Source organism: Otolemur garnettii, unplaced genomic scaffold (assembly GCF_000181295.1).
Source record: "Otolemur garnettii isolate 467f Iridium unplaced genomic scaffold, OtoGar3 scaffold00055, whole genome shotgun sequence".
Classification (NCBI taxonomy): domain Eukaryota; kingdom Metazoa; phylum Chordata; class Mammalia; order Primates; family Galagidae; genus Otolemur; species Otolemur garnettii.
The window spans coordinates 10,874,714-10,884,713 of record NW_003852450.1 but is presented as its reverse complement, the minus strand read 5'-3'; the positions used below and the strand labels follow the sequence as shown (position 1 = coordinate 10,884,713).

At 38.7% G+C, this 10,000-nt stretch overlaps 1 protein-coding gene across 1 annotated transcript in view; it reads left to right on the top strand.

The window, feature by feature from the left end:
• NEK7 (NIMA related kinase 7) overlaps positions 1 to 10,000 on the top strand; it is a 148,119-nt gene that overhangs the window by 76,173 nt on the left and 61,946 nt on the right. The window lies entirely within an intron of this gene.

The window sequence follows — 10,000 nt, the reverse complement described above, 5'->3', positions numbered from 1 at the left end:
CCTGCCCTCAGACTGCTGTTCTAATTCTACTCAGCTACCCCAGAATATTCCCTTGCCAGAGCCCTGCAAGTTTTGCCTGCCCTAATGAGATCCCTTGCCCAGAAAGTACTTGTTTTTCTGCCTTAGAGTGTGCAGGACAGCGTATGATTTTCTTTCCCTTTCCCAATGAGTGTAGTTGATGCTCACATCAGTCATAGACTTCCCATTTTTCTATGCAATCCTGATATTTTTCTGCAGGGACCTGGGAAATCTAAATTTCTTTTCTTTCTTTCTTTCCTTTTTTTTTTTAAAAAAAAAAAACAAAAACATCTTAAAGTGATCAGTTTACTTACAACACCCATTCCAGAAATGAACAGATTTATTTACATTTAAAAAATGAAATATTAACTGTTTATGAAAGATTTTATATGGCATGTGTGTAATATATACAACTATAATAGAGACACCTTCCTAGCCACAATTCAGCTTAAGAAATAACCTTGAATATATTTTTGACTTGTGTCTGCCACTCAACTTTCCCTCAGAGCTTACCATATCTTGAATTTAGTGTTTATCATACCTTTTTTTTTATAGTTTTTCCTACATCAATTTGAATTTCTAAAAGCCTACTGTTTACTTTTGCATTTTTGAACTTAATGTAAATGCAGCAGATTTAGTGTGTATATCTCACACACACACATGCACACAACTTTCTTTTTTCAAATAGCATCACATTTATCTTTTCTGCGTGAGTATGTTCGGTTATTCTTGTAGCTTGCTGTTTAGCTTATTTACAGTTGTTTATTATTACAAACAACACTGCTGTGATTTTTTTCTGTGTGTTTCTTTCTTGGTATATAAATGCAAGAATGTCTCTTTTGTTCGTGCTTAAAATGGGACTGAAAAAGCCACTACACATTAATGCTGAATTTTTTTCCCCAAGTTGTATTAGTTTATTTTTTCACCATCAGCATATAATAATTGCAGTCTTCTCTCTTTTAGAATGCCACCCAGAGCTCAAGAAAACAGAATATGGAATGTCAATATTAGTGTTTATGAAACAGATGGCTTTTGGGATCATTATTCCCTCACAAAGGAACTCTGATTCATTTTTTAAATGTATTAAATTTTTACTGTGATCTCTGAACAGGGAGGGAAATTTAAAAGAAACTAATGGTCTATTCTTGCCCTCCAGGGGAAGAAGAGTCTATCTAGAACAATTGACTGTTAAACTCTGTGACATGATTTCCTGATTTAAATAGGGGCTCACAGAATGGAGATGTCAATGGGAGCTGTAGGAATTGGCGGAATTGGAACTTAAGCCAGGCTATAAACGTGAGACCAGATTGCCGAGAATGCGGGAGCCAGACAGGGGAATTTGAACTGTAGGCAAGCGAGGATTCACTGTAGACTCTCAAGTAGAGTAAGGCTGTTCAAAATTCATTATTTTCAAAATAAAATTATAAATTCAACATACAGATAGACTGCAGAGAAGATAGCAGCCCATTTGCCGCAGGGAGTCGGGCTGGGAGGATAGCGGCCTGAGAAGTCCATTTGGAGCTCTCTGGAGCCTGTTTGCTCACTTCTCCACCTTCTCATTGACTCCTAGCGTGGAAAAGAGACAGCTCGATTCTGTCTGCAGTGATTATTTTTTAATTGCAGAACTTTGTCATTAGAAATATTTAGAAAGAAAAGGGAAGAAAGAAGGAAGAAGGGAGGAATGGACAGAGGGAGGAAGAAAAAGAAGCTTTGGCCTGCATTTTTCTTTCTATTGATTGGAATTTTGAGGAGGCGTGAGTTAATTTGCACAGCTGTATTTCCACTCTTTATTGAGTGGGTGTCCTCCTGCCCCTGCCTGCAAGTCACACCGTGATAACAGCAGATCACTGTGGGAAGTGAGTTTATTCTTTGGGATTCTGACAGTCCTGTCTGCTTTGTTACCTGTTGACATTTTGGCATCTTCTATGTGGAATTGAAACATGCCGTTGGGAAGATATTGGTAGCTTAATTAATTAGGAACGATGTCTTAAACTTTTGTGGGTAGAAATCCATTTACATTACAGACCTGGTATTGATTCTCAAGTTGTGTTACATTTGAGCTGCACACACAATCTGAGGGTTCTTCCTTTAAAAGAGCCGTTTTTGCGGCTTAAAATAAGACTGTTTTAAAATATTGTTAACCAGAGGATTTTCCCTTTTGAGGAATACTAACCCAAGTCTTTAAAAACTTCCTTAAAGAACCAAATATTGCATTTCCTCTTGCAACTTGTTATGTTAAGGCCACCTTGTTACCGTCCCCAGCTCTGCTAGAATTCTTCTTGAATACTTTGGTTGATTTCGTATACCAAAGTATTGCTGTTATAATTCGTTTCTCTGCTTGCACATCTTTGATGAGATACTTTATTTATTTATTTATTTTTGAGATAGACTCTCAGTATGTCGCCCTTGGTAGAGTGCTGTGCATCTCAGCCCACAGCAACCTCGAATTCTTGGGCTTAAGCAATTCTCTTGCTTTAGCCTCCCGAGTAGGTGGGACTACAGGCGCCCACCACAATGCCCAGCTATTTTTTGTTGCAGTTGTCATTGTTGTTTAGCTGGACCAGGCCGTGTTCAAAAATGCCACCTTCCATGTGTGTGGCTGTCACCATAACCACTGCGCTAGGGGTGCCGAGCCTGATGAGATACTTTTACAGGGGTCCTCAGACTTTTTAAACAGGAGGCCAGTTCACTGTCCCTCAGACCGTTGGAGGGCTGGACTATAGTTTAAAAGGACAAGCAGTGGCAGCAAAAACACCCAGTGGCCAGATAAATGTCCTCAGTGGGCCGCATGTGGCCCATGGGCTGTAGTTTGAGGACGCCTGCTTTAGAACTACCATCCAGAGTCCTCAGCTTAGTTCACAAGGCCCTTCCTTACTTTGTCCCACACCATCTAGTTCACTTATTTAGGGCCTTGAAAAAATATGTGCCAGCTCTGGAGACTTTTCTGCAGGCTTGCCTTTTGCCTGTGTGTGGAGAGAAGAGTACGTGTACTGAATGCATGTTACTTCTTTGATATTACAAAGGGATCTGAGAGGCTACAGTCCATGGCAGTGTTAACCAGTCTTTTTGAAAATGTAGATGGATTCCATCATGGTTTATTTTGAAAAAGAATGATGATGGCTTAACTGATGTAACAGTTTTGAAATTCTGTGTATCAACTTCGTTTTTCTCTCCCTCCCTTTCTGTTGATCATTGAATTCATTCTACCATTACTTATTGATCACCTAATGTTCATTGGTCAGTGTATGACATGGGGAAGACTAAGATAAACACAATGGGACTCATGGGATTCCAACTGGGGTACAAAAAGGACACCTCTAAAATCAAGGTATCCACAATGTGGAAGCAGCCTTGAACTGCTTTGACTGGGAAAGTCTTAACAGACCTCACAGAGAATGTTAGTTGGGTCTCTAAACTTCCTTTCTTTGTGTTAGAAGATTATAAAAGAGTTGTTTTGGTCTGGTTCAGGTAGTCTCTATTTTATTGTATTCATTAGCTCATTGATTAGAGCTATGTAATTGGAATTGGTTTTTATTTTGTCAATCTAGTGACATGGAGTTACAGTAGTATGGATTTTGGGTTTCGTTGTTTCTCAGTTCTTTGACTGTTCTTGCCTTAATTTTTTAAAAGTAAGTGGTATTTTGATCCTTAATTCGTTAATGGTTAATTTCTCTTTGCTTACTCTGAAGTTATATTTTCAAATAACACATTTTGCTGAGTGACATCCATTGTCAGGGAGTATTTTATTTTTTTTAGAATGAAAATCTAAAATACATTCTCTCTCTCTCTATATATATATATATACACACACACACATACATACATCTATATATACACACACATATATATATAATGTATAATACTCTCTCATATATATGTGTGTGTATATATGTATATATATATGCAGACAGAGAGAATGTTTTTTAAATAATTCTCTCTCTATATATAATGTGTGTGTATATATATATTTTTATATACATACAGAGAGAGAATGTATATATATAATATATATTTACAAAGTGATAGTGTGTTTTCTTCAAATTCAACTTGTTAATCTTAGTGATCTCAAAAAATCTTCCTAAAAGGAATGCTTTCCTTTTATACTTACGTTTGAAAGTATGCTTTCTTTTTTTTTTTTTTTTGAGACAGAGCCTCAAGCTATCCCCCTGGGTAGAGTGCTGTGGCTTCACAGCTCACAGCAACCTCCAACTCCTGGGCTTAAGCGAGTCTCCTGCCTCAGCCTTCCAAGTAGCTGGGACCACAGGCGCCTGCCACAACGCCTGGCTATTTTTTGGTTGCAGCCGTCATTGTTGTTTGGCGGGTCAGGGCTGGATTTGAACCCGCCACCTTAGGTGTATGTGGCTGGCGCCTTAGCCACTTGAGCCACAGGCACCGAGCCTGCTTTCTTTTTATACTTAAGTTTGCTTGTTGTTTTAAAGCATTTGTCAAGAAAATAACTTTTGAAATTACATTAATAAGTGTAACTTACTTTTTATGTGTGTTAATTTCAGAGTCTAGGTCATTGGTGTTTGCATGTAATTAGAAATTGGGATTGCATGAAATCAGAAATTTATGGACAATGATTGCTTCTTCCATAACACAGAGTGATTTTTATGGAGCCATCATCTCTATGGCCATATATTAGTCTGTTTTTCATTGTTCAGTGTGATTACTGAATTTATCTTGAAGCTTTTATGAACTCCATCATTTAATCTCTATAGACTTCCTTTCACGCTTTCAATTTTTATTTGAATAAATGCAAATTAAGATGCATTTGCAAGAATAATCCATTAATGACATTAAAAAATTTGGAGAACAATTTAGTAAATTGATGTTAGTTTTACTTGTCAAAGTCACATGGTCTTTTATCTTAAAAATTAAAGCTTCATAATTTTATTTATTTGTACTTCGAATCTCATTGAAGCATTTCTAAGCATGTAAGAAATATAGTAAATTTTTAGTTTTATTGAGGTTAACATTTTGAGGTTATAATGAATCACCATATATGGCTCAAATAGATTGCTAATGTAAAAATGTTTAAATGATACAGTGGACATTAGTGAAATAATTTATTCCTTTGCCTTTTTTTTTTATTTTCCAGAATTTTCTTTGGCATCTTATATACTTTAGGGTTGTTACTAAGGTAATGCAAGTTTTGACTGTATAGATGATCTTAAAAATTTTAAATTATAAACTCTTCTAATGGCCAGCTCAGGGCAGGCAAACAAAAATAATTAGAGTGACTTTTTCATTTATGCTGTTGAAGGTCTTATTATGTTCTATTTAATCTTTACTGAGGACCTGCTACATGGCAGACTTTGTACTGAACAACACAGTAACTGAGTTCAAACTTTTTGTGGGAGAGGCAGACAATAAATGAAATAATTACAGCCAAAAAGGAAATGGCCATGGTGTGGTATTAGAGGCAAACTCAGCAGAGGAGAGTGTCCAGCAAAAGCTTCTCTAGGGATGTGAAATGTAAGCTGAGGTGGAGGATCTGGAGCCAGCCTCTGAACAGTAGGACTAAGAAGGTTCCAGGTGTGGAGAGCCGAGGTTCAGGCCCTGAACAGCAGGATGCCTGTGGATAGAGGACACCGCGGCAGAGGGTTGTGATGCCAGTAAATGCAGTAAGGCAGGGAAAGAGCACAGGGTTGTGGAGCTAGAGGACAGTCAGATTTGTTTGTAGGCCATGGAGAGGAGTTTATATGTAATGTACTATGGTGTTATCGAGGTAATCAGTAGCCATTAAAGGAGTTTAAGCTGGTGAGTGATAAACTCTGGTATGTGTTTTTTTTTTAAAGATTGACAGACCATTCTGTAAAAAATGGATTAATAGTCCTCGGTGTATAATAACAATAATGCCAAAGTTCCTAATGAAAAATTTCAGCTATTAAATAATATTATTAGAAATATGAGTAAGAATTACAAAATACAAGCTTTTGAAAACTTTGTAAACATTAGAGCCAGAATAATATAAAAAAGCATTAAAATGAGGTAACTTCTGCATTGGAGGCAGTGGACACTTGAGGAGACAACATCCATGACCTTTGTTTCATATGTAGTTCTTCAGTTATTATTCTTTACGTTGATCTTGCTTTGTCTGTGACATCCCCACGTTCCTCACAAGCCTCTCAGATGTAAGGTGCTTTTTCTTTATTGACTTGGGGTACAGTGGAATCATCTTCATGCAAATTAATTCTGCTCCTGCTTCAGACTTACTTCTACATCAACAATATCTCACTCCCCGATCTGTGAAGGCAGCGCTACCCAGCTAGATATTTTCCCCATCATTGTTCCTTGTCTGCCGGACTGTGTTTATACACACACACACACACACACACACGTATATACACACCCACACACTACATTACGTATATATGTCAGCATTACATATATCATATATATTTATATTATATACCATGTATTACATTTTATTATGTACATTTATAGTATATATATCATATGTCATTATATATATATTTTGGGGGCAGGCAGGTCCTTTGCTCTGTTTCCCTTCATCCGTTTCCTGTACCATGTCGGCTCTACTGAGACCAGGCCTCCTGGGCTCTCAACAGGCCCAGCACCGTGGCACTCAGTCAGCTCTCTGACTGTCATGGCTTTCCCAACACTTTACCTGTCTCCCATTGCCCCCGTGCCTCTTTAACTACAGTTCCCATCTGTTTCCCTTTCTGTCTTGAAACCAACTTGCTCCTTAACCTCCTGCTGACTACCTGGCATCATTCCATAGTCTCAATACTCTCATTTGGGATCTGATTCCAACCTGTTTTCTTACCTTCCTTGGATCCTGGTCAGTTATTTCAGTGATGTGGGTCTCCCACGCTAGAATCTCCTCTCTCTTGCTAATCCACAACATTGTTTATCTCTTCTATGGATTTCTTTATTCTCTGTTCACACGTAGTCACTTTCCCGAGACCCACAGCACAGAGGGCTCAGGTTGATTACCTTTCTTTGGAAATTCATTCTCTTACACTTGCCACCTGAATATGTTGTAACTGCAGTCTGAGACGAACCTCCCCTCAGCGGGTGTGTGTACTCAACACTGAGCAGCTCGTGTTAGCACCTGTTTGACAGCGACAGTCTCTGCTGTCCACAGCTTTTGTGACTGCACAGCTGTCCCAACTCATCTTCTCCTAACTCTGCCTGTTCTTAGGAGGAGATCTTTCCCTTTTGCCTCCTGTGAGCCCTGTTTACCAATTGCCCTATTTTCCCTGCACCAGCCTCCCTTTTTTTTTTGCCTACAGACATCACCAATTCACTTCTTACTGATCTCTCCACAAAACGTGTTACTTGAGTACTCTCAGATTCTTAAGACTTGCCTGTTCTGTTTTCTGTGGGGTCACCATCTTGGTTCTCCTCCCTCTCCAGACGTCCTCTTGTTCCCTTCCGTTGCTCCTTTTGTTCCTATTCCTTTTGACGTGTTTCTCAGTTATGATTTTGGATTTTTCCCTTCTCCTATGCATACATTCTCGGTGTACCTCCGTTGGGTGGCTTCGTCATCTGACACATTCTTCTCCTATGCACACATTCTCAGCCCAGTGTACCTCCGTCTGGTGGCTTCTTCTGACAGCTTTGCTAAGCTCCAAGCTCGCACAAAATCTGAACAAAAGATGGATTTCACACTGACTTTTCTAATTTTCTAATGTTGTTAAGGAAACCCATTGAAGAAAGCTTACTGTTGGACCGGAAGTTTGAGTACCGTATAGTGCCCTGAGGGTTGACATTCATCCCCTTGGAAACACAGGATTTTTTTCTAGCAGTCATTGAATAATTAGTAACACAAACTAGTGTCTAGTTCCTTGGCATCACTTGAGTGGGCTTAAGGAATCTGCAGGAAGGGAACTGAGCACTGTCTTAGTTTCCAGTTCAGACACGGGGACGCATTAGGATGAGAGAGGAGGGCTGACAGACTGGATTAGGGCACTAGGTGTTAGAGGCAGCAGAGCTCTGTCAGCAGCAGAGGACTCATCTTGGGCTCACCTTGCTTACTGTGTATCCCCCTCCTCGCTTCAACCTCTCCACCCTTTAGAGCTTTTTTGTGTTTAGGCAGGGAAGGACTAGTGGTGGAGATGAATTATTTGAGTTTATTTTAGGGGGCACAGCATTTTCTAACCGCTTCACCTCCCTTCTCCCCCTTTAATTAATGAGCTGGGCATCAGAAGACAAAGTCTTTGTCTACCAGTCAGCCAGGAGGAGAACCAGAAACTTTCAGGCTGATAAGCAAAATACTCGTATGTGGCGTAGGGAGTTAGGCCGCAGAGGATCCGCGCACTCACTGGGCAGTTAGAATAGAAGGGTGGAGCAGCCAGGATAGTGCCAGGGTTCAAGCGGAGGGAGAACGGTGGGAATAACAAACCTGATACAGGGTGAGATCAAAAGAAGGAAGGAGGACGTATTATATGACAACAGGGTTACTCAAGTTCAGGAAATGATGCTCAGTTTATTTAGCCCCTTGAAAACTGGTGTGGACCAGGAGGTGTGTGGTTAAGATTTTCATATTTATATGGTTTATTTAAAATGAGATACACCACGTTTGTCAGACTCCCTTGGTGTATAAGCTGCATCTGAAGTGGTTTTTCTTCTAGTAATTTGACATAAGCCTCTTTAAAGATTTTTTTAAAAGTTCCTTGAAGGATTCCCTTTTAAGATATCTGCGTTATCCTTTTCAGTTTCATTAACTATGAATAATTTTGGCAAAATTTTAACATGATGGAAAAAGCTTTTAAAACGATTCAGATAATGTCAAGAATTTATCAGCCACTACTTCCCTAGTCACAGCAAATAATTTTGCTGTTACCAAGTATGAGATAAAAACCTGAAGAGATGGGCAGTGCCTGTGACTCAAAGGAGTAGGGCGCCCAGCCCCATATGCCAGAGGTGGCAGGTTCAAACCCAGCCCCAGCCAAAAACTGCAATAAAATAAAATAAAATAAACCCTGAAGAGATTTTGGTAGCACTGAAAAAGATACATTCTAAAAACATACCGGTACATGTTATAAAATCCAGAATTCCCCCCCCATACATATTGTCTTTTCTTATAAATTATCAGACAGTTTTGAATCTCTGTTTTGAAAGGACTTAATCTAAAGATTCAATATTTATTTTTGTCTTGATATGTTGGCTGAAAGAAAAAGAAAAATAAGATGTTTTGAATTTCCAGTTAAATGTATTTGTAAATATATTTGGCTTAGGATTTTTATTGTCTTGAATGTGCTGTCCATACTTATCTCTCGCAGTATTTAAGGAGTGACTTTTGATATCATTGAGATTTCAGTCAAAAACAAAAGTTAATTTGAATCCTAAATTAATTTAATTGTGAGTTTGATGAAATATTTGTGATTTTTGGGTAGCATATTTCTATCCGTGTACTTTCTATCTAGTTACAGTTTCCTAAAGATCTTACGAACATCTTACTCTCGTCTCCCTCCCTCTCTTGATTTTTTTTTAAGGTATTTTTTCCATCAAGGAGACATTGATTACCGAGAGATGAGATTCCTGTGTGTCTCCATGTGGGGGATTTTCTTTATTTAAATCACTAGCACCGTACAGGCATTATTCTTTCTCTGTGTCCTTACACAAAAACGCAGGAATTTCTTAAAGATCTAAAACACTTAAAAGGCTCTTCCCAGCATATCTTTGAGTTATCTCAAATTCCTCATGACTAGCAGTTCTTGAGAGCAGTATCAGCATTTATGATTTGGGAGGTTCAGATATTTCTCTTACCATTTTGATTTTTAAGCACAGGCATTATTAGAAATCTAACAATAAGATGGGGCATTTAGTGTGGTTTTATAAATAATAGAAAACATGAACAGGTACAGTGTCAGCATATCTGTACCCAGAATCAAGTTATTTGTAATAATTCCATATGTGGAGAGTAGAACTATGATGAAGAGAATTTGGGGGCAGCTCCTGTGGCTCAAAGGCATAGGGTGCCAGGCCCATATGCTGGAGGTGGCAGGTT